We start from the raw sequence: 25,700 nt of genomic DNA on the forward strand, positions 1-25,700 counted from the left end.
TGTTTTAATATTGTAATTTCTCAATTCACATTGGACTGCATAACAGTGTTTTGCTTTAACATCATGGATTGGTTTTCTGTTGATTTGGACAAAGAAAAGAAATCTCTTCTTTCAAAAGTGGCCAAGGTTCATCTCTTTGTCTCTACCATGTATAGTATCAGTGTGTGCTGAGGCCCAAACAGTTACAGAGGCTTTTTCTTTCTGAACTAAAACTGGCAAGGACTCATACCATTTCTCATTGAATCATTCTGTCAAATTCAACCAAACAAAAGACCAGTTTGTCCAAGTTGCACATTTCTTTGTAGCGGACTGAGCAACCAGTACATTAGGATGTAACAACTTAGTTGCTCATCTGATATCTAAACCAATCAATGCCATAATGCAGACAAAGATAATCAGAATGGAAAGGAAAATGAGACAGAGGAAATAGAGAGTAGAAAAAAGAGAAAGAAAGAAAAAACATGGACAAGCAAAGAGAGATAGAGATCGTAGAATCAGAGAAAACCAAATTCAGACAGTTTGGGAAAGGAGAAGGAGAGATATTGTAGACATAAGCCATAGACAGAGTAGAGGAGTAGAGGAGACAAACAAAATGGGAAAGGAGTGCAGAAGCCACTGAAATCTCTACTTAACAAACACCAGTGAGTGTTATCCAGTTTGAATTTATATGTAAATTGTGTCAAATTCCATGATTTTGTTTTACAAGTTATTTCAGGTAGGAATGCAAAACGTTTTACTTACAGTTGTGATTTTCAAGAATACAACCAAAACTTTAAGTGAGAAATTACTGTAAAGAAAAGTAAAGTATGACAGATTCTGAAAATCTGAAGTAAAATGCTAAGAACACCAAACCGATGTCATCAACCAAAAGCACTTGGCTGTTTTTTCCTTCACTGTTGCTGTCAAATCCGTGCAACGTTCCAGGTCTTTTGTACATAAGGAGAACTGTTTCAGAAAGATGAAACTGAAAAGCATGATGAGAAATCAGATTTAGAGGAATGAATTGTCATATGGACTCTCTTTGTCCTCCTTGACTTCAACAGATGAGAGTGTAAATGATGTTTTTTTCAAATCTCTTTGAAGTTCTTCAGCTAAAGAGCAATCAAGAGAAGTGCCAATTAACTTTATATCCTTCCTCTTAATTCTATATATACTTCTCCAGCCCAACTTTATTAATCTAGGAGGAGAGTGCAATGTATGGAAATGATAAGAAAAACATGTGCAGGAATGAATGGAAAGGAATTGTGCAATAAATATAATGCTTACATGCAATAATACAATTATATTCCAGGTGTTCAAAAGAGAAGTTAAGTTTAAAAACATAAATCTTATCTCCTACATAGATATATTCCTCTCCTGAGAATTTATTCCATATCTGTTCAAAACTTCTCATGCTGCTGTTCCTTGGAAAATATGTTGGCTAGCTATGGTAAGAGTAAAAACCACTTGCTAGGTCTCAATGATGAATTAATTCAGTTAGTAAGATCTCTGAGCTCAAGTTGCAGGTGACATGTACACAGGAGACTTAAGTGATTGAAAGTAACTTCCATTTATATAGCACTTTTAAAATCGCGAAATGGATCTGACAGCAAGGTAGAAGGCAGAGGGTGGTGGTGGAGGGTTGCTTATCAGACTGAAGGCCTGTGACCAGTGGTGTGCCACAAGCATCGGTGCTGGGTCCACTGCTTTTCATCATTTATATAAATGATTTGGATGTGAACATAGAAAGTACTGTTAGTAAGTTCGCATATGACACCAAAATTGGAGGTGCAGTGGACAACGAAGAAGGTTACCTCAGAGTACAACGGGATCTTGATCAGATGGGCCAATGGGCTGAGGAGGGCAGATGGAGTTTAATTTAGATAAATGTGAGGTACTGGATTTTGAAAAAAACAAACCAGAGCAGGACATATACACTTAATGGTAAGATCTTGAGGAGTGTTACTGAACAAAGAGACCTTGGAGTGCAGGTTCATAGTTCCTTGAAAGTGGAGTCACAGGTAAATAGAATAGTGAAGAAGTCATTTGGTACAGATTCACAGAGTCATTGGGATGTACAGCACGGAAGCAGACTCTTCAGTCCAAGTCACCCATGCCGACCAGATATCTCTACAGTCCTCCGTTCTACCAGCTAAGCTATCAAAGGAGAACTGAGCTATCGAAGGAGATCCTAACCCAATTTAGTCTCACCTGCCAGCATCTGGCTCATATCGTTCTAAACCCTTCCTATTTATATATCCATCCAGATGCCTTCTAAATGCTACTATTGTACTAGCTACCTCCACTTCCTCTGGCAGCTAATTCCATACATGCACTACCCTCTGTGTGAAAAGGTTGCCCCTTAGGTCCCTTTTAAATCTTGTCCCTCTCACCCTAAACCTACGCCTACAGGGAGGACTAGCCATGTTGTGGCTGTACAGGACATAGGTTAGGCCATTTTTGGAATATTTTGCGCAATTCTGGTCTCCTTCCTATCGGAAGGACGTTGTGAAACTGGAAAGGGTTCAGAAAATATTTACAAGGATGTTGCCAAGGCTGGAGGATTTGAGCTATAGGGAGAGGTTGAATAGGCTTGGGCTGTTTGCCCTGGAGCGTTGGAAGCTTAGGGGACACCTTATAGAGGTGTATATAATCATGAGGGGCATGGGTAGGATAAATAGACAAAGTATTTTCCCTGGGGTGGGGGAGTCCAGAACTAGAGGGCAAAGCTTTAGGGTGAGAGGGGAAAGATATAAAAGAGACCCAAGGGACAACTCTTTCACACAGAGGGTGGTATGTGTATGGAATGAGCTGCCAGAGAAAGTGGTGGAGGCTGGTACAATTATAACATTTAAAAGGCATCTGGATGGGTATATGAATAGGAAGGGTTTGGAGGGATATGGGCCAAGTGCTGGCAAATGGGACTTGATTAGGTTGGGATATCTGGTTGGCGTGGGCAAGTTGGACCGAAGGGTCTGTTTCTGTGCTGTACATCTCTATGACTCTATGACCCTGAAACATCTCAGGTCACTCCACAGGAGAGATTCTGAAATAGAATTTGACATCAAGATGTGTAGCTATATAAGCTAGTCAGGTTAAATGGGTTTTAAGAAGTATTTCAAAGATATAGATAAGTTGTTTTCAAAGTATACCGTATTCATAAGCACTGCTGAAAAGTTTCACTTTCCATGAAAATTACTTTGTGTAATTGTAAATTTCCTCATTATAATAATAAAACTTTTTAAAATTAAAGTTTGTTCATGATATTAAAGCATCAAATTTAGTTGTATGCCAATGTCCCAATTATTTATTTAACCTTTGTTAAATCGAAAGTGAAAAATAATGAGTGCCTTTTATTTCCTTTACTGCCAGTGTGAAAACTTCAATGTAATTAGTTGCTTGTTTTATAACACCTCTGTTGCTGGATGGAAGGGGATCCCTTTGGCTTGGTGCCAGAATCAAATGGAAGTCAGCAATGACAGTGTCCATGCCAAAGAGATCTCTGGGTCTCTGTGTGCAGCTTGCTTCTAGGTCAGAGAGGAGCACCATTACTTTGTTGCTAACTGTGAAATTTGGGCCAACAGCTTCAGTCCTTTAAGTATTTAATCAGAAGGTATTTCTCCTCATCTAATGCTGTATATCGAGTTGAGAATGTGGCAAATTGCAGTGGTGAGGCAAAACCATAATATTGTCTATTAATTTGAATCATTTTAGACCAATACTTCTAAAGATTTCATGCATTCAGCATCAAGATCACACCACAGAATAATTAACACAATGAATAATATTGTCCTGTGCATTTTGCAATTTTGATCAGTTCTACTATCTGATTTTCCACAGGTTACACAGTTTAAAACCTTTCATCACACATAATACTTTCACCACTGCTATTTAAAAGTTTCATGGAGTATTTATAGGGTAGTTGTTTGGTTGTCATTTCAGGCTGTGAATGATTTTTGGTCACTTTGAGATCTGTTTTCTGAACTTCAGTTTACCTGCTGGAAGAAATATTTTGCTGGCATTGAAACAAATGCTGTAGATCAGGTACATTCTCTAAGCTGGTCATGTTTGCTATTGACAAACAAATGTTGAGTTTTTGAACCTCTATACCCAATACCCAGCTTGTGGGCGCCATCTTTTTTGGACTGTATCAGTGAACAGTGTGTGATTGAAGCAACCCAACATGTTGGTATGGCATGCATGAAAGCCAGGCTTGCATCACTGGTTCAATACCTGCAGTGGCCATTCACCAAAGTCACCAGACAGCATCTCGGCATGCAGAAATACTCCTCAATTCAATTGTAGTTGGAATGATACAGGATGGTAGCAAGTCCAATATAGATTGATACAGCAAAAAATGAAAAGAAGGATTATTGCATAGCGCAAAAAAGGAGGTAAAAAAGACAGCAACATGGACAACTTGAGTGGTGTAAGTGATGTAAGGGAAACTTCTGTCAAGAGAATCACCTAAGCCAAGTTAGAAACTGTCTGAAATTCTTTAAAACTGTCAGAAGAGTCCCGGATTGTTTAAGCTACCATCAAGTTAGCTTGCTCCATTTGAATTGAATGATCTCTACGTTTTGTACAAAACATGTGGAAGCCAAAATGTTTCATGTTCAATGACAAGCTGTGTAACTTGAATGACATACTGCCCAATCCAGCCAGAAATCTCTGGAATATGCCTTTTAACTTCTTCAATAGACTACGGTTCAAAGTCATCATCTGAGAATTTCACAACAGTGCTATTTTGCAATCAAACTGTATGGAGACTGATGCCAGTGGTATCCGATCCCCATCCATCTTCCCACATAGTCATGTGAGGTGATTTACCTTTTCTCATTTAAGCAGGTCTATAAAATATATGTGGCGCCTATGTCAAAGCTGATGTTTATGAGGATGAGATCAAGTGATACTGCATCTTCAGTAAAGCAGTCTCCTTGTCACCAAGAGCCATAGAGCCTCCACATTTTCAGTACCTGACCAGTGGTGGAGTTCGAATGATGGACATTAGGATCATCCCTCCCTAGAAAGAAAAAATACTCTATTTGGTCAAGAAGACCATGAATACTCATGGGGGTACAGAAAGAACTGAGCAGCACAACAAACCCTGGGTAAGATCCATTGTGCTGTGCTGCACTGCTCTTCTGTTGCCCCCAATGTGAACTCATTTTCAATTTCAAAAAGTATTTTCCATTCTTTGAGAAATATTCCCTCTCCTTTATTAATGAAGGCACTTGTGAATCTCAATGAGCGTTCACTGAGTGGAGGCGACCACCGCACACCCGTAGCTTCACCTCCACTCTGAGAAGGAAGCTACGAAACACTCCAGAAAGCCTTATTCTACCTGTCAGCTTTTCAAGGGAGCACGCTACTATTCACGGCTGGGAGATGTATAATGGACAGTTCTACCCTCACTCATTGTCAGTTGTCTACCAAGAAAAACTGCATAACGTGCAGAATCAATAATGTCTCTCAGGTTACTCAAGCATTTCAGGGCAACTCAGAAGCCTTTGCGTACTCTGAAACATTGAATAGTTTCAGATGGTGGAAGGGGCAAAAGAAGATTTTTCAGGGTTCCCCTCAAACCTCTACCTAACATGAGACATTTCACCTCACAACATTCGGAAACATGTCTTGATGATAGCCTTAATCTCAGTGCCGTGCAATGTTTTTTGCCTCATCAACTGGTGTTTCTTTTTTAACCTCATTGGCTATATGACAGTTTTTAAAATACCCAACCATATGACATATAATATGATACTTGAAAGTGGGATCGTCTGAAGATATTAAGCATACTATTAGCTGATGACGAGACATTTAATCAGTAATACAGAAATTTAAACACTGCAAAACAACAAAATCTAAATGTCCTTTGTCCAAAGCAGGGTGGCTTACCAGCTTACCAATAGAGCATTAGATAATGGAACAAAGTCCAAACCAAGTTCATTCATCCTGGAAGTGAGTTTCAATTAGTTTCAATCAGCTTCTTGGCTTTGATGATCCAATGCTCCATCATGCTTTCTTCGACAACCCCTGGTCAATGCTTTCATCCTCAGCCTCATCGAGGTCCTCAGAAGATTGGTCTTGAACTCCAATTTCTTCTGCATCGAGGACATCCTCCTTTTCCATTGGCTGTAGTTCTGAAGGACACAGAACACCACAACAATGCAGGACAACTTTTCTGGGCTATTCCATTAACCCATAGAAAATCAGATAATAAAAGTGATTCAAATTTTAATCGTATTCTCCAAGAAGCTCGCGAGTCTGATTGGAACTGTCATTCATTATGTTAAATTGTTCTGTATTGTGGAGCCACATGTTATGCCTTCACACAATGTAGCATGAGGGCTTCCCAAGGAGCTCATTTTGTTCCTCAAAAAAGATCTCTGAGGTATCGTTAAGGTTTGATAGTTGATTTGGTGGGATATAACAAAATACACTACAGGTTAAGTGATCCAAATTAACACGTTCATTAATGATAATATATATTAAGCAGATATTAATCAATAAGTATGTTAAATAGTAAATATATGTTCTAAGCAGCAGATGTCTATGAAGCAGTCAGTATATATATTATATAAAGTAATAAAATTAAGTTAAGCAGTAACTATATAATGACATTGAGTCTCATGCCCTTCAGTGTTGAAACTTTATTGCTGGAACAGCACAGCAGGTCAGGCAGCATCCAGACATTGAGTCTCATGCCCTTCAGCCTACAGAGACCTTGCTTTACCTTGGTAATTCTGGAGAACATGAGTATCCTGGCACCATTGTGATCCCAGTACAAGGTAAAGCCCAACAGCAAATAACACACATGTTAAGTTAACAATAAGTTTCATTGCCTTCTTACAGTTGCAAATCGCAGCTCAAGGTGGAGTTCAATGAATGGGGCAAAGTCCCTGATATTAGTACCATTCTGACTTTAAGATTACATGTTGTATCACCATTCCGTGGTACTTTCAATACTTTTCCAACATTCCATTATACAGAAAACAAACCTCCAGGTAGCTCTGTAAGATGACCCAGTTCTCACAGACAATTCAGTGCCACGTAGTCACTTCTCAGTCAAAACAGGCTGTGTTTGCATTAGACATGTTTTCCATGTGCTTTCCCACTTTATTTCAATTGTGCATTGCTATGTGCAATTAACTCTAGCAACTGACCCTTAATGGTCTGGTATGAAGACATCATTTTAAATCTTACCACTACAGGTATGTTGCCTTATCCAAAGTTCTGCAACATAGATGGAGTAGAATTCTGCCAGTAAATCATCAATATAGCACCACAGCCCTGACCAAAGAAAAGGCTTCCTTCCATATCACACATCACGCCCTTGTAAGCTTACAATTCAGTGCATGTAATTGGCAGCTGCAAGTTGTTGTCTTCCAATGCTAGCAATGGAATGTGTTTATGAAATGGAAATTTAAGTGCCTTTGTCTGAAAGTATTTGCTTAGTTGACATGACAAGCACAACTCGTGTGCACAATGTAATGGTCATGATTGCTTGAGGCCATCATTTTTAATGAGCATTCTGGGATAATGAATGGCCTGCTGATGAAGTGCAAATTTATGCCACGTGGATGGCATTACAGAACCAGTGAAGGCATGATTACTTGGGCTCAAATGTCAAACATTTTCCTCCTCCCCAAAGAAAAAAATATCAGTAACTTACTCCACTCACTTTGCAAATGGTGTCAACCATTGGTTGCATTTATCGCACAGTTGCCTTTTGGTTAGGCAAGGTGAGGTTCCAATTTCATTTCAAAGTGATTGACTTGCATCAGCCTGCTGCAATGCATAAAATTCTCTCCACCCTTCGGGTTTCGTTTTGCATTTCTGTCCCTGTGCTCCCTATGGCCTTTCAGTCTCTTCCCAGTCCAATTGACCCTCTTTATATAACTATCAATGCCGCTGATTTACCTCCAGACCCCATGACTTTGGAAATTCCCATGGCCTTGTAGGCTCCACACTCTTCCCCAGGTTGAGAACCAATCTCTTCCTATTCCTTATCAGATCTCACCCTGCCTTCTCTAATTGGCCTCTATGACTGTCACAATTCTTTCAACACTGCAGTATAATGAAGCCTACCTCACTTTCCCAGGACTCCATGGAATATCCCCTTGGCAATATTTGAACTCCCGGGGTGGAGTTCCCCAGACTGACTTGGTGGGACAACCTGAATGACCAAAGCTCACGGCCAGACACATATCTCCATAGCACTTGACTGAACTAGTGCAGTTCCTAATAAGGACTGCTGCTCTTTGATTTTCACACATGGCCATTTACTTGAAGTACATGCAATGTGTTTGTTGCATAAATTGCTGGTAAATGCTGCAAGTGTGATTGGCTCTTATTTCAAAGGGTTTGATGTATAACATCGTTGTGTCGGCACAACATCGTGGGTTGAAGGGCCTGTTCTGTGCTGTACTGTTCTATGTATAAGAGCAGGGAAGTCTCACTGTAACTGTACAAGGTGCTGGTGAGAGCACACTTGGAGCACTGTGAACAGTTTTGGTCCACTTATTTGAGGACATATGTCATTTCATTGAAGGCAGTTCAGAGAAGGTTCATTAGGATGATCTTGTTCGGGATAGATTGTCTTATGAGCATTAGATGCATAGGTTCGGACTCTAATCAGAGGAGTTTAGAAGAATGAGAGGTGATATCATTGAAACAGATAGAATTCCTAATGGGCTTTTCCCCCTCCAACTCCATTTTGATTTTGTCCCTTCCCACTCTCCCTGACCCCTCCTCCTGCTACCTCACTTTTGAAGGTTCACATTGAAATTCAGAGTGAAATTACAGAATGCCAAATTCCACTTGATAAAACTGCAATGTCATTGCCAGAGTTGAGCATTGGAAAGCCAGTCAGAATGAAAACATTTAATGCTCGCCACAGATGGGCTTTGCACGTAAACGTTTGATTGGGTCATTACCGGGAGTGGCTATTAGTTAAAAACACACACAAAAAAAAGTCATGGTGATTTGTTGGTGGGAAAACCATTTGATTGTATATAATAACATTTTCAGACGTAGAAAGAAAATTGCCATGAAGAATCATAAAGAAAATAAATAAAGTCCAACATAGACTTGAACAACACAATGTTTAAGTGGAGAAATAATCCCTTTAAGGCCAGTCCAAATACCAATGTAACTCTGCACCAAGGACTCTTCCCTGACTGATTCCAAGGATGGCAGTAATGACGTATGAAGAGATACTGCATTGGTTCGGATTATATTCACTAGTGCTTAGAAAATTGAGGGGGCATCTCAAAGAAACCTATAAAATTCTAAGAGAACTAGACAGCATAAATGCAGGAAGGATGTTCCTCATGACAAGGGATTCCAGAACCAATGATCACAGGTTAAGGATATGGATTGGCCATTTAGGGCTGACTTGAGGAGAAATTCTTTCACCCAGAGAGTGGTGAGCTTATGCAATTCTCTGCCACAGAAAGCTTTTCAGGCCAAAACATTGAATGTTTTCAAGAAGGAGACAAATGTGATTCTCAGGGCTAAAGGGATCAAAGGATCTGATGTGAAAGCAAGAACAGAGGGCTTGGATGATCAACAATGATTCTACTGAATAGTGAGGCAACATTGAAAGGCCGAATTGGCCTACTCCTTTTCCTATTGTCCATGTTTCTAAATCTTTGAAGCTGCTCTTCCAGTGCAAAAACAGGACTACTGAAGCTGTATTGACAATTGTAGGTAAGAAATTCAAGATGAAATTACAGAATGCCAAATTCTACTTTGAAAAAAAGTGCAATGTCATTGTCATAGCTGAGGCTTGGAAAGCCAGACAGAATGAAAACATTTAATAAAAACTGAAAGCACTGTGGGCGCTGGAAATCAGAAACAAAAACAGAAAATGGGTTGTGAGGAAGGGTCACTGAACCTGCAATGTTAACTCCAATTTCTCTCCACAAATGCTGCCAGACTTGCTGAGCTCTTCTAGCAATTCCTGAAAAATGTAATGCTCTTCGCAAATGATATCCCATGTGAGAACTTGGGACCTGTCTCGAGATGTTGTCTCCTTTATTAAGTTTGAATGCGGGCACCGAATACATCATCTCAGCCACAGATGTATAAGGAATAGAAGTTTAGAATGTTTCATAAATATGTATTAGATTAGATTAGATTAGATTACTTACAGTGTGGAAACAGGCCCTTCGGCCCAACAAGTCCACACCACTCCGCCGAAGCACAACCCACCCATACCCCTACATCTACCCCTTACCTAACACTACGGGCAATTTAGCGTGGCCAATTCACCTGACCTGCACATCTTTGGACTGTGGGAGGAAACCGGAGCACCCGGAGGAAACCCACGCAGACACGGGGAGAAAGTGCAAACTCCACACAGTCAGTCGCCTGAGGCGGGAATTGAACCCGGGTTTCTGGTGCTGTGAGGCAGCAGTGCTAACCACTGTGCCACTGTGCCGCCCACAAAGTGAACTGATAACGAAAGAGACAGGGGAATCGATTAGGGATCAAAAAGATCATTTGCACATTGAGTTACAAACTATAGATATACTTCATACAGAATGCTTGAGTCTGATTTTGAAAAATAGGGGAATGAAACTCACAATATAGCTATGGAGAACTGTGAAATGTATTAGATTGGATAAATATAGTGAGGGAAGTAATATGAAGTAGGCATGATTAGGAATTTGGCTGGCCAACAGAATACAGAGAGTAGGATCATGGCAGGATATGATGAGTGGTGGCCTGCAAGGATCTGTATTGGAGCTCATCCATTCACTACATCTCCTGTTGATTTAATTAATGGGTGAGAAAACCTCAGATCTATGTTTGCTGATGATGTAAAAATATGTAGAATCCCATGCATTATGAATTGAAAGATAGAATTAAAAACAGATTATAATGGAATAAAGTGAATGGGTACAATTGTTGTAAACAGACTTCAATATTAACAACTATTAGGTCATTACTTTTAGAAATACAAAGGGTAGAACAGAATACATTCTAAACAGTGAAAAACTAGAAAGGTGGACATCAAGGAGATTGAAGATTCATTAAAATGTCAATGACCATGCACAAAAAGTAATCTGAAAGCTGATGTGATTTTTGTATCTAGAGGAATAAAGTATTTTGTAACATTGTGCAATCCTGTATTATCCACACGTGGAGTGTTGTGAGCAGTTCTAAGCATGAATGAATAAAAAGCTATCTTTACAAGAATGTATTAGCAGTGGGGAAGTGATTTACCAGAATAAAAACTGGAACCAATGGTTAAATCACAGGGATTGATCACAAGGTTATGTTTCATGGAATTTAGAAGGCTGAGGTGAATCTGCCAAAATTTCAAGATTTCACACAAGTAAGGGAAATAGAGAAAAATTAGAGAAACAGATAATGGAGAGCGAGAGAGAATTAGAAAGGGAGGAAATTGGCTTGTATTGACCAGCTAGACTCACTGTGGGACAAGCAGTACTGGCATATTGCTACATTCAGGTGTGTTAAGAATGGTATGTTATGCTGCTTGCCCTGTTGAATTGACATAGGTTCGCACTGCACTGCGACGTGAATGTCTCTCTGTTTCTCGCTCACAGAATCTCTAAAACAGGTGGAAAGAAGCTAAAAATCAGAGCCTAGCCTTTCAGGAGCTGAACCACTTAACAACTTCACAGCCAGAGTGGGAGAACTTTGAAATGCTTTTCCTCATGTGAAAATTGTTGCTACAGCAGATTCTAATTTTTAATCCTGGCATTGACAGAGCTTTGCTAACCAGTATCGTTCAGTGATATGAGGATAAGATGTGTATAAGGGGTTCAGTTGGATAATCATCTGACGTCACATTTTATGACAGAATGGGTCTGGGGTCTGTATGGCGTGCTCTGGTTGCTATGCCCTTTTGCATTAAAATTAAATAATAAGTTGTGACAATTACCGACAATGGAATTTGTTGCACATCCCTCATTGTCCTCCAGGGGGTGGTGCTGAGCCATTTTTCTGAACCTTTGGAGTCCATGTTCTACACCCACATTGGTGTTAGGGTGGGAATTCCAGGATTTTGACCCAACAATATAAAAGAATGGCGCTACAGTTCCAAATTAGAACGGTGTGTGATTGGAGGGATACTTGAAGGTGTTGGCATACTCATATATCTCCTGTTCTTGTACTTCAAGGTGATAGAGAGCAAATGTTTGGCAGGTATTGCCCAAGGAGATGTGATACAGTGCATCTTATGAATGGTGCACTCTTGTGTGATGATGCTGAAGTGAAGGAGGGAGTAAATATTTCAGATTTTGGATGGGCACTGATAAAACAGATTGCTTAGTTGTTGATGATGGCAAGCTACTTGAGTGTTACACTGATTTGTGCCTTGTTGCTTGTGGGAGTCAGGATGTGAGGCATTAAATAAAGAATTTCTAGCCTCTGCTAATATTGTGTACATTACAATATTCATTACTAATGAAATAAACATAATTTCATATGAATAGAACCCAATCAGTCTGAAACACTCGAGAATTATTAAGCCAGCATCAGATTTTGAAATTGTTACTGGACATCCATACATGGAAACATACATATTTTATAATTACAATTATAATACAGTATATAAACATGCAGAATGACATAACATTTAAAATAATATATTTTACCAATTATGAGATGTTTCCCAGTTTAAATACAATGAAATCCCTTCAACTCAGCTGTCAAATTTGTACCATATATGTTACTCAGGCGATAAATATCCTTACCAGGAGTAAACGTCAGTGCAAATCAAGGAGATGTATTTTAATGTGATTTTTGGCAAGGTCACAACTATAGGTAGTGAATGGGCCTCCTACTATAGCAAGAAAAGCTGGCTCCTTTTGCAAAGACATTTCAAACTGTCTGTTTTTCTTCAGCTCATGAATAGCTTAATTTGATGTCAGGCTTTAAATTGCACTGTAGTAAAGGTTAAATGGTGGAGCATTTTCAAGATTGGGGTTTTCATTGAAAAGAGATCGCTGTGTTAGGTTTTAATGACTCAACAAATTATCTGGCTGTGATGTGTGAAATATTACATTTGTTTCGAAGCACAAAATGGAAGAAATTTGGTAAAAACAAGTTTGCAAATTTTTCCACACTTTACCCTAAATCAACAGAGAGTTGAATACATGACCTGACAATGCATTACCACCAGCATTGTTAAGTCATTTGTCCCCAGTAGTTGATTTACAAAGATATCCAAAGACACACGCATAACTGCAAGAAATAGACGACTAGCAATAAATAATTTCAACCTACTTTATGGATTATAACTAACTCTTTCTGTGTTTCTAAGTTCAACTGCAGATATCTTGGGAATGTTTTGCAGAAAAGAATAGAATGCATTATGCTTGAAGAACAATGTTCAGCATAAATCTCGGTGAAGAGTTTAGGAGGGCAGGACAGGAACAGCACCAGCAATCCTGAAAATGAGGGAGCAACCTGGTAAAGCTATAACAAAGCACAACCCACACGCCGAAAAGTATCAGCAGCAAGTGGTACAAGAACTATGCGATCCCAGAATAAACAGATTTATCTACGCTCTGCAGCCCAAACACACGCAGTTGTAAATGTTGTGGACAATTAAGCAAATCACTGGGTGAAGAAGCTTCACTAACCTTCTTATACTCAATGCATTTACAACAATCTTCAGCCAGAACTGCGGAATGGTTGATCTAGGCCTTCAGCTAATTTGATTCACTTTCAGTTTAAATACAATGAAGTCGCTTCAACTCACCTGTCAAATTTGTACCATATACATTACTCAGGTGATATATATTGTCTGATAGACTGGGATAGACTGGAACTTTGTTCACTGGAGTGTAGGAGATTGAGAGGTAATCTGATAGAAGTTTATAAATAATGAAAGGTATCGTTGTCTTTTCCCTAGGATGAGGGATTTCAAGACGAGAGGGTACATTTTTAAAGTGTGAAGATAGAGATTTAAAAAAGACATAAGAGAAAATGTTTTTACACAGAGGGTGGTTCGAGTGTGGAATGAACTTCTTGAGAAAGAGGTTGATGTGGGTACAATGACAACGTTTAAAAGACATTTAGATAGATACATGAATAGGAAAGGTTTGGAGGGATGTGGGCCAGGAGCAGGAAGGTGGGACTAGTTTAGTTTGGGATTATGTTCAGCATGTACTGAAGGGTCTGTTTCCATATTGTATGACTCTATGACTCTAAATGAGAATCTAATCATCAGCTTGGCATTCAATAACATTGCCATGACTGAATCCATCAATACTAATATCCTGGCAGATGTAATTGAAACTAATCTGGATTTGCCATATAAATACTGTGATTACATTGCAGGTCAGATGCTGATAATTCTGCTCTGAGTAACTCACCTGCTGACTGCCCAACGCTTGTTCACCATCTACAAGTTACAAGTAGGAAACGTGATGGAATCCACTGCACTCTCCTGGGTGAGTGCAACTACAACATTGAAGAAGCTGGGCACCATCCAGAACAAAATAACCAAATTGCTTGTCAGGACATTCACCGCCTTCAACATTCAATCCCTTAATCTCCGGCACACAGTGGCAGTATATTGTACCATCTACATGTTATACTACTGCAACTCAGTGAGGCTCCTTAGGCAGCACTTTTCAAATCCCTATACTCTACCATCATGAAGGATGAAGGTAAGGGAACACCACAACCTGCAAATTCTCTTCCAAACCATTCCTTAACCTGACTTGGAAATATATTATTGCTCCTTCAGTGTTGCTGGGTCAAATTCCTGGAACTCCCTCTCTAACAGCACTGTGGGTGTATTCATTCTATATCGGCCACAATAATTCAAGATGGCAGCCTGCCACCACAAGGGCAGTTAGGAATGGGAAATCATAACTGGCCTGACCTGTGATGCTCACATCTCATCAATGACATTTTTTTTAAATGACAAGAGAAAGCAGCATTTTTAATGAGGTGGGAGGTAATAAAACCCATCTGTTGAAATCAACATTTTATGCTTAAAGGCATTGTGTTGACTCTGAGAATCTCTGACTAACAATGTGGAACTGTAATTTGTGAACTCAACTGACCTGGATTAAAGGTAGTAATGAAACAAATGTGAACGTGTTGCAAGCATCTCAACAAAAATGCTTTGGAAGAGTTTAAAAACTAAAGATTAGACATGCTGTACAATGAACCCTAATACGTACATCATGTGGGATACAGAACAGAAACAAATGGGGTGAATTTTAATGGAAATTAGCAAAGTGCCAATTTTGTTGAGTTTCACGGGAAGGTTCTCTTAATGAGTCCCATCACGATTTCTCATGCGAGTCTCTAAATCTCATCTCATTAGCTAGGCATCTCAGTGGTATCACACTCATCGTATCTTCCATTTCACCACAGGTGCAAGTGCATACCACTGCGAGGATTCTCGGTGCAGGTTTTAGAACCCTGTTGTGTACTAAGTCAAGTGTTTCCCTGCACGTTTCTTGTGAATTTCCGAGCACAGAGGGAAATTGACACCCTGCCTTGCAATGTCCTGGTGGATCAGAAAGTGAACAGGAAGCCATCATCTTCTCTCAGGACCTGCAGAGGAGGCCACATCAGCAGATCTTTGTCACAGATTGACACCCAGATCAATTGTGTTTCCATGGTCTTGGAGGAACACACAGCAATCTTAAAAGAAAGTCAATGACCTTTCCCGCTCCACAAGGGTAAATACTTCTCTCTGCTACTTCCTACTCACATTAACTATGATACAGCATTCACCTCTCACCAAGGCTTATCGTCATGGCAGCATCTTCCTTTACTGGCTCAACCCTGCTCAATTACTACAACTACTAATCCTGCATGGCCTACTCCCATACTCAGGATAACTTACCAGCTTTCCCCAATCTGCGCCAGGGCTAACTGTCACTTTCATCCCTCCCTCTGCTTCATTCAAGAAGAAAACTGTCCACAATAGGAGGGAAAGAGGTAAGTTAGTGTGCCTGACATTTATCTTCTTATCTGATGAAGAGCTTATGCCCGAAACATCGACTGTCCTGCTCCTCAGATGCTGCCTGATCTACTGTGCTTTTCCGCATTTATTTCCTTACCCGTTAGAAGGAGACAAACCCTGTCTGAACTGGTGAGGGCAACAACTGCTCCTGTGATGATACCAAAACCCTCATGTCCCAGCAATCAAGTTAGAATCATTGTCCATTGATGTGCCGCTCTCCCATTATTTTCACTATGTTCTTAACGTATCCAAACTTCTATCCCACCCTCCCCTGAGATCCTTTTCTTTATCTTCTCCAGGCAGCCGTGGTATCTGTATGGTCTCTGCAGTGAAGACAGTGGCCCTACAATTCTTCTCCTCCTCCACCTCTGAGGAAGAAGCCACACATCCCTTTGAGGATGCATTAGTAAACTGCCTCCTGCCCTCTCCACCAGCTCAGATGCTAACATCTTGGTGGGTAGTTTAGTTAGATTAGAGTTAGAAGCACATATGTGAAGCACATTGTATGACATATATATATTTATTTAATATCATTTATTTTAAGTTTGAATTTTTGGACTTTGAAGTAGTGACATGGGTTTTTCCTGTTGTTGCCATGGTGACTTTTTTTTTAAACAGCTTGAGGGAGTAGCTTTCAGAACTGATAGGTATTTCATTTCCATTAGAAGGGTTTATATTCAAGCAAAATAAGAACTTGATCATCAAGATTTCTGTAAGAACATTCGGGATTTTTTTATAAACTCAAGAGGAAATCATAGCTTGGAAGGTTGTTTTATAGTTTTCAGTTTGGGATAGTTCTACAAATATACTATTATGAAGATAGATGTATGAAATAGTGGTCCTGGGAAAGGGAAGATGATAGCAAAAATAGAGTTAGTGATAGTTCCCTACCAGAAGTGTTTGGATCAAACCCTGGAGAGGCTAAATGAAGCCCAGAATATATAGACTTGTCTATATGACACATCTAGGAAAAGCTATCCAATTTTCCAGATTGGGAGTTCAGATGAAGGGTTACTCAACCCAGAATGTTAACTTTGGTTTCTCTTCACAGATGTTGCCAGACCTACTGAGCTTTTCCAGCACTTTCTGCCATGAACAGGTAGCTTGGATTCTGTCAAGGTGGACTTGGATCTATATAAGAGTTCTTTGTTGTCTCTTGTCAAGAGAAGGAAAAAGGCTTAGGTGAGGATGAGGAGTGAAGGCTCAGTTAGGGGGCTTGAGAGTTGTAAGTTAGCCAGAAAAGATCTAAAGAGAGGGCTAAGAAGAGCCAGGAAGGGAGAGGTAGGCAGCATTATGGATAGTGCTGGAGGATGTTGTGGGTTACTAAGGGACATAGATAAGATGCAGAGCTGGGATGACAAGTGGCAAATGGGGTTTAGTGCGGAAAAGTGTGAGATAGTTCACTTTGGAAGAAATAACATGAATGCAGCATACTGGGCTAATGATAAACTTCAGGCATAAATCCCTGAAAGTTGCCACCCAGGTTGATATGGTTGTTAAGAAGGCATATGGTGTGTTGGTGTTTATTGGTAGGGGGATTGAGTTTTGGAGCCACAAGGTCATGCTTCAGCTGTACAAGATACTGGTAAGGCTGCACCTGGAGTATTGCATACAGTTCTGGTCACTACATTATCGGAAGGATATGGAAGTTTTGGAAAGGGTTCAGAGGAGATTTACTAGGATGTTGCCTGGTATGAAAGGAAGGTCTTATGAGGAAAGGCTGAGGGAACTGAGGCTATTTTCATTAGAGAAAAGAAGATTGAGAGGTGACTTAATCAAGATGTATGAGATAATCAGAGAGCTAGATAGGGTGAACAGTGAGAGCCTTTTACCTTGGATAGTGAAGACTAACACGAGGAGACAAATCTTTAAATTGAGGGGTGAGAGATTTGGATCAGATATCAGGGGTAATTTCTTTACTCAGAGAGTAGTAGGGGTATGGAACGCCCTGCCTGCAACAGTAGTAGACTCACTGATGTTAAGGGCGTTTAAATGGGCATTGGACATACATATGAATAATAATGGAAAGGTGTAGGTTAAATGGGCATCAGATTAATTTCACAGGTTGGCACAACACCGAGGTCCGAAGGGCCTGTACTGCACTGTAATGGTCTATGTTCTATGTTCTAATTAGTGGGAGGATATGCTATCATAAATATCTTTATATTTGTGTTATAAGTAATTAGTCTGCCAAGAGTCAAGAAGTGATTTTGCAGCTTTATAAAACTTTGGTTAGACCTCACTCAATTATTGCATTCAATTCTGTTTGCCACACTACAGGAAGGATGTGGAGGTTTTGGAAAGGGTGCAGAAGAGGTTTACCAAGATGCTGCCGGGATTAGAGGTTATGAGTTATAAAGAGACAGTGCTGAAAATGTGTTGCTGAAAAAGCGCAGCAGGTCAAGCAGCATCCAGGGAACAGGAGAATCAATGTTTCGGGTTTCCTGAAGAAGGGCTTATGCCCGAAACGTCGATTTTCCTGTTCCCTGGATGCTGCCTGACCTGCTGCGCTTTTCCAGCAACACATTTTCAGCTCTGATCTCCAGCATCTGCAGACCTCACTTTCTCCATAAAGAGAGAGTGGACAAACTAAGGTTGCTTTCTCTGGAGCAGCAGAGGCTGAGGGGAGACATGATTGAATTATAAAATTATAAGAGGCATAGATAGGGTTAACAGTCAGAATATTTTCCCAGAGTAGAAATGTCTAATACTAGAAGGCATACAATTAAGGTAAGGGGTGAAAATTCAAAGGAGACGTGAGGGTAAAATTTTTTATACAGAGAGTGGTACACACTGGCAGGGGTAATGGTGGAGACAGGCATGATAGGGGTGTTTAAGTGCTCTTTTGTAAGCACATGAATAAGCAAGGAATGGAGGGATATGGATCATGGGCAGAAATAAGGGATTGGTTTAACTTGGTAATATGTTCAGCACCACACTGTGGGCTACAGGGCCTGTTCCTGTCTGTTCTGTCTCTGTTCCATTATACTATTTAATCTTCAATTCTTTCAGTTAGTAAATGTCTATATTTTACTGTTAAAATTAAATCTGCAACATTACTACTTTAGCAACTGAGGTGATTCTTTTTCTTTAGACCACAAAACATTGTGCATCATAACCATTAACGTAATTAATCATGATATGGCCATCAGTGCCTGGGTCAGGATTTGTATACCATAGTAGGTTTAGAGCATTTATTAGCTGAAAATGTGTTGTTGGAAAAGCGCAGGAGGTCAGGCAGCATCCAGGGAACAGGAGAATCGACGTTTCGGGCATAAGCCCTTCTTCGGAGCATTTATTACTCTTTCACCTGTACTGAGTCTATTTAATGATGGAAATGTGTTGCTGGTCTCACATCACATAAAAGTCGACCCATCCTCCATCACAGAATGAAACATTGACCCTGCCCTCTCAGGACATAGGGGAAGCCTTTTTTTTAATCTCATTGCACAATATTTGATTGGCGAAGGAAGGAAACAGCAGTCATGCTTCACAGAGGGTATCATGGGCTCAGCCTCTCCATCCAGACGGCCCCTAAATCTACATATTCTCTTCTTGGATGCCTTTTCCATAAAACCCTTTGATCTTACCCCAATCCCAAACAATCACTTTTGAACATAGAACATAGGACAGTACAGCACAGTACAAGCCCTTCAGCCCTCAATGATCATTTATCCAATTCTAAGATCAGACTAATCTACATACCCTCTATTTTTTTTATCATTCATGTGTTTCTCCAAGAGTCGCTTGAATGTCTCTAATGTATCTGTCTCTATATCACTGCTGGCAGTGCATTGCATGCACCCACCATTCTCTGAGTAAAGAACCTACCCCTGACATCTCCCCTAAACCTTCCTCCAATCATCTTAAAATTATGCCCACTAGTGATAGCCATTTCTGCCATGGGAAAAGTCTCTGGATACCCACTCTATCTATGCCTCTCATCATTTTGTACATCTCTATCAAGTCATCTCTCATCCTTCTTCACTCCAATGAGAAAAGCCCTAGCTTCCTCAACCTTTTTTCATAAGACATACCCTCCAGTCCAGGCAGAAATAACTGTTCATCTCCATACTTTACCCTCGATCTGAAGCATACCACATCATCATGGTAGATACAGTAATGGACAGTCCCTCCACAAAGATAGGATGGTTCTGATTGTCAATAACCTCCCTTTCCTCCCATTCTGTATCATGTCTCTCCCCTTATATGATGAGACAATCCCTTCACAATAGTCATTTGCTCTTCATGTCATCTTCAACTTGTCACATTTGACCCTGCAAGCTCCTCTCCCAGTGTGATAACCCTGGAAAGCATCCTCTTGAATTTTAATAAATGGATTCCCAGGACTGACCACAAGCTATTCCCTTGACCGATTTAGACAGACGGTCCTGACTGATAACTAACCAGACCACTATCCAATCTGCACGTGTCTCCTCTGCAAATCTCCAAACCGGTTGCATGGGACCCAGAGGGTTGATTGTGGGCCACTCCCGGGATATTCAAGGCATGAAGCCCTTAACCCTGACTGCCCAAGCAGCCAACTGATCACTGTCAAGCTCTTGGACTGATATCGGAGGTGACCCTTGAGCCCCAGACTAAAGGGTGTATCTCTTGATTTGTTGGAGGACTACTCCCCTTAGATTTTGAGGCATGGCCATTTGATTAAAGTACATGAAGTGAGTTTCTCACATATGCTGCTGACATATGGTGCAGGCGTGAGATGGGTGTCACACTGTGTCAATACAGCAATATGTCCACCCTATTGACTAATAAGTGCTGACAGCCACAACAAGCCACCTGGCTTGGTGTCTACAGAAAACACAAGTCAATGAAAAGTGATGTAAATCTTTAAGCTCTGGCAAGGCACAAATACTGTGTTAATCTGAGCAGATGCACAGTAAGTGATTTCGTAGACAACAAATGAGGAGTCTTTAAACGCACCCTAGCCACTTTATGATTTAAAGTGCCTGTCCCTGTTTTTAAAGTGCCCTGGAAGCAGTATTCCAATGAAAGGAGACTGTACATTCAAAATTGCAGCATTGAAGTGCAAATCTGTATTGTAAGTGAATTGGAGATGTATCATAATGATGGAGTGAGAATACTGTATGTCCAAGATGAAAGACTGTGACAAGGGCTGCGTATGGTCACTGCCCATGAACATGCCCTGAGATGTGGGTGACTGCTGTCCAAAGTGAAGGTGTGGAACAGCAAGCAGCAAGCTGGAGTTGTCAGGTAACAGCCCAAGTTTCCTGTCAGGAATTGCTACTGTTTAATTTCTATCCAGCAGTTTAGAGAATGAAGTCAGACTACCTAATAATGAGATGTTAGTGCATGCAAATGGTTGCAACTTGGTCTCTCACCACTCATTAGTGAGATTTCAATCACAATGCTTGATTGGAGAATGGGACTTCTTGTTCCTGATATCAAGAATCTTATTTTTGACGGTCTCAGTGTCTTCTCTCAAACTTTCTCCCAAATGCCCATATTGTTCAGGGGCATAAATGCTAATTACACAGGAAGCATTTCTGTTTGAATGCAAGACACCTTTGTCCTGATTTTAACTGAGGGAAGAAATCAGCTGAGAAGCCTGCATGACGTCTCATTATTTTAAATCCTGGGTCTCACTAATTTTCAATTCATTGGTGACCTTATACTTTTATCAAGGATTTAAAGTACAGATTTTTGCTCCTGATATCATTGAACATGATCAGGAAATTTCCTGTCCCACTGCATCTGCCTTGGGAGAAAGTATCATGGGATCTACGATTTTTATGATAGCCCTAAGGTTTATGTCAATAAGCAGCATTAAGCTTAATCTACCATGGCTGGCAACTCATTTAATTTAACATTGTCCATAAGCAACTTTCTGCTCTGGTGGAATAGTCTCCTTTTTTGCTGTAAATGACTCTATGGACTACCCATACTATAGACTCCACTTCATAACTCAGTATTACTGGAAATTTTAGGCATATGGCTCATTGTTATATCACCAAGTCATTTAGAAATTTATGGAAAGCTGAGGTCCAGGCTAATCCCTATGGCATCCTGTCAACGTTAGTATACCTTGCCAACTGATATATCTTATTTCCTAAAACAATAGGTTCTCTTCAATTCCATCTTGCTTACTTTATTTCTGATCTCTTACCCAGATCTCGTTAAGTGCCTCCAGCAATGTATATAAAAAATATCAATAGGCACTGCCTTATCAATCACATTGATTGCCTCAAAAAAACTCAACTGGGGTTCATTCGATGTGACTTGTTACTCATAAATCTATGCTGCCTCTTGCTGAATAGGCTACAGCCAATCAAATATTCAGTTACTCTTTCCCGCATGACAGATTCTCCAAACTCCTGCACCACTGACATTAGACTAACTTGCCATTCATTTTTGTGATTATCTATCCAATTTATCTTAAATAATGGAGAGATGTTTGCAATATTGGTTTTCCAAGGCAGAAGAATGAGTCCTTAATTCAAACGGTGTGGAAAGTTGTGAATAATACATCAACAACTTCCTTGCCAATATCTTTTAATACCCTGGGGTGTAAATGACCAGTTATTGAGGATATAGCTACCATTAATCTCATTAGTTTGTCCATCAACATTTTTTAAAAAACTTGTATTGAATCCCATTCCTTCACTTGATTTGTTTAAAATTTTCTTTGTAACTTAATCTTCATCCTCTGCTGTGGAGACTAATCCAAGTAGTTACTTGTCATTTCCTGAGTTCCAATTACAATCTCTCCTTTGTCAGTGCTGACGTTAATAATAATGCTTTAATGATCAATTTCTTGTCAGGGATTGATTAATTCCACAGATTATTTTATCTGAAACAGTAAAACACATTGTAAGATGGGGGAGGTAATAACAATGTGATATTGTTGCTGGACTTAGTAGCGATCCAAAGGCTCAGATGAACCTCTGGAAAATCATAAAAGTAGATTTTAAACAAAAAACAATCTGGAATTAAAAGTCCAATAATGAGTACAACTTCATTGTCATGAAAATCCATCTAGTTCACTAGCAAAGCTGGAATCAATGGAAAGTGGGGGAAGTGACTCTACTGGTTGGAATCTTCCATGGCACAAAGGAAGATGATTATGGGTGATGGAGGTTAGTCTTATTACATCTAGGGTATCTGTACATGAATTTCTTAATGTAGTATCTTGAAGCCAAACATCTTTAGGAAAGACAACCTGTTATCTTTACCTTGTCGGACCCACATGGAAGTTCACATGCACAGCAATATGGTCGACTCTTTGAAATGTTTCAGCAAGCTAATCAGTCACATCAAACCACTCAGAAGTATCACAAGAAGAGCAGAATTTACAAATCACCACGAATTGAGCTGGGCACTGGAAATGACAATCTATTTAAGTCCCATCGATCCTCTTCAAAGGCCTCTTTCCTAAAATCTGGGAGCTTGTGTCAAACTGGGAGAGCCATCTCGCAGACTAGTCAAGCAACAACCTGACATAAACATATCCCCAGGATCATGCCTGATAGACAATGTCCCAGATACCATCATCATCATCCCTGGATATGGCCTATCTGACTGACAGGGCAAACCCAGCAGAGACATTGGTATGGTGGTATATCAGTTGATTTGGGAGTTCTCAACATTGACTTTGGACCCAATGAATTCTCATGATATCATGGCAAGGAAACCTGCTGCTCATGGGTAAGGCAATTGGCAACTGATTACCAGGTAAGCCCCTTCATTGATTGATGAATCAGTACATCATGCTGAATCACACTTGGAGGAAGCACTGAGGATGGCAGGGACATGGAATGTACTCTGTGTAGGGGATTGCAGTGCCAACCACCAAAGAATGGCTCAACAGCACCACTACTGACCAAGCTGGTTGAGTCCCAAAGGATACAGCTGTTAGGCTGAGTCTGTGGCAGGTTGTGATAGAACCAACTAGAGTGAAAAACATATTTGACCACATCCTCACCAATCTGCCAGCTGCACATGCTGGCAGATCCATGATAGTATCAGTAAGACTAACCACTGCACAGTTCTTAAGGAGACAAAGTCCTGTCTTCATGTTCAGGACACCCTTCATCATGTATGGCGCTATCACCGGGCTAATTGGGATCGATTTCTAACAGATGTAGCGACGCAAGACTGGGTATCCATCAGGTATTTTGGAGCACCAACATAGCATTATCATATCCCGACTCAATCTGCAACTCGTAGCCAACATAGTTCCCACTTAGAGTACAGGAGAGCATGCCAAGAGCAGTGCAGGCATACATAAAAATGAAAAACAAAAACTGCCAGAAAAACTCAGTGGATCTAGCAGTATGTGTAAAGAGAAAATAAATTTAATATTTCAGCTCGAATGACCCTTCTATACTGAAGAAGTGTCACTGGGGCCCTAACACTAACTCTGTTTTCTCTCCACAGATGTTGCCAGATCTGTTGAGTTTTTGCAGCAATTTCTGTTTTTGTTTCTGATTTCCAGAATCTGCAATTATTTGATCATTTTATACATAGAAATGAGGTGCCAACCAAGTAAAGCTACCAAACAGGGCTACCTGCATGCCAAACAGCATAACACAGAGAGAGTTAAGCAATCGCCCAATCAATGGATCCAATCCATTGTTTGCCATCCTGCCATATCCAAAATGAATCCTGGTAGACAATTAAGCGACTCACCAGAGAAGGAGGATCCATAAATATCCCTATTCTCAATAACAAAGGAGCCAGCACATCAGTGAAGAAGATAAAGCTGAAGCATTCACAGCAACCTTCAGCCAGAGAGGGGTGCGGAGTGGATAATTCATGTTGCCCTCTTATGGAGGTGCCCATCAGCACAGATGTTAATCTTCAGCCAATTCACTTCAGTCCATGAGATATCAAGAAATAATAGAGGTACTGGATGCTACAAAAGCTTTGGACACTGACAGCATTCTGACAACAGTATTGCAGACTTGTGGTCCAGAACCCATAGCTCCTAACCGAATCTCTTCCAGTACAACTACAGCATTGGCATTTACCCCACAATGTTGAAAATTGCCCAGATATATCCTGTACACAAAAAGCAGGACAAATCCTAACCAATTCATCAGTCTCCTCTTGATCATCAGTAAAGTGAAGGAACATCTCACTAACAGTACTATCAAGCAACACTTGTTTTGCAATAACCTGCTCAGTTATTGGGTTCTGCCAAGGCCACACAACTCCTGAACTCATTACAGACTTGGTTCAAACATGAACCAAAGAACTGAATTCGAGAGGTGAGGTGAGAGTGACAGCTCTTGCACTCACAAAGTGTGGCATTGAGAAGCCTGAGCAAAGTTGGAATCAATGGAAATTGGGGGAAATGACTGCTGGTTGGAATCATGCCTGGCACAAAGGAAGATGGCTATGGGTGATGGAGGTTAGTCTTCTTACCTCTAGAGTATCTGTACAGGAGTTCCTTAATGTAGTATCTTGAGGTCAAACATCTTCAGACACTTGGTCACTGACTTTCCCTCCATCATAAGCTCAGAACTGGGGATGTTGGTTAATGATTGCACAATTTTAAGCACCATTCACAACTTCCCATTAGTGAACTTGTCCATCTCTAAATGCAAAAAGACTTGAACAACATTCAGGCTTTGCCTGCCAAGTAGCAAGTAACATTCGCATCACACAAGTGCCAGCCAATGACTATCTCAACAAGACAGAATCTAACTATCGTTGTGTAATATTAAATGGCATTCCACACTTTCAACACTCTGAAGCACTGCCATTGACC

This window comes from Chiloscyllium plagiosum, chromosome 32, assembly GCF_004010195.1.
Source record: "Chiloscyllium plagiosum isolate BGI_BamShark_2017 chromosome 32, ASM401019v2, whole genome shotgun sequence".
NCBI lineage: Eukaryota > Metazoa > Chordata > Chondrichthyes > Orectolobiformes > Hemiscylliidae > Chiloscyllium > Chiloscyllium plagiosum.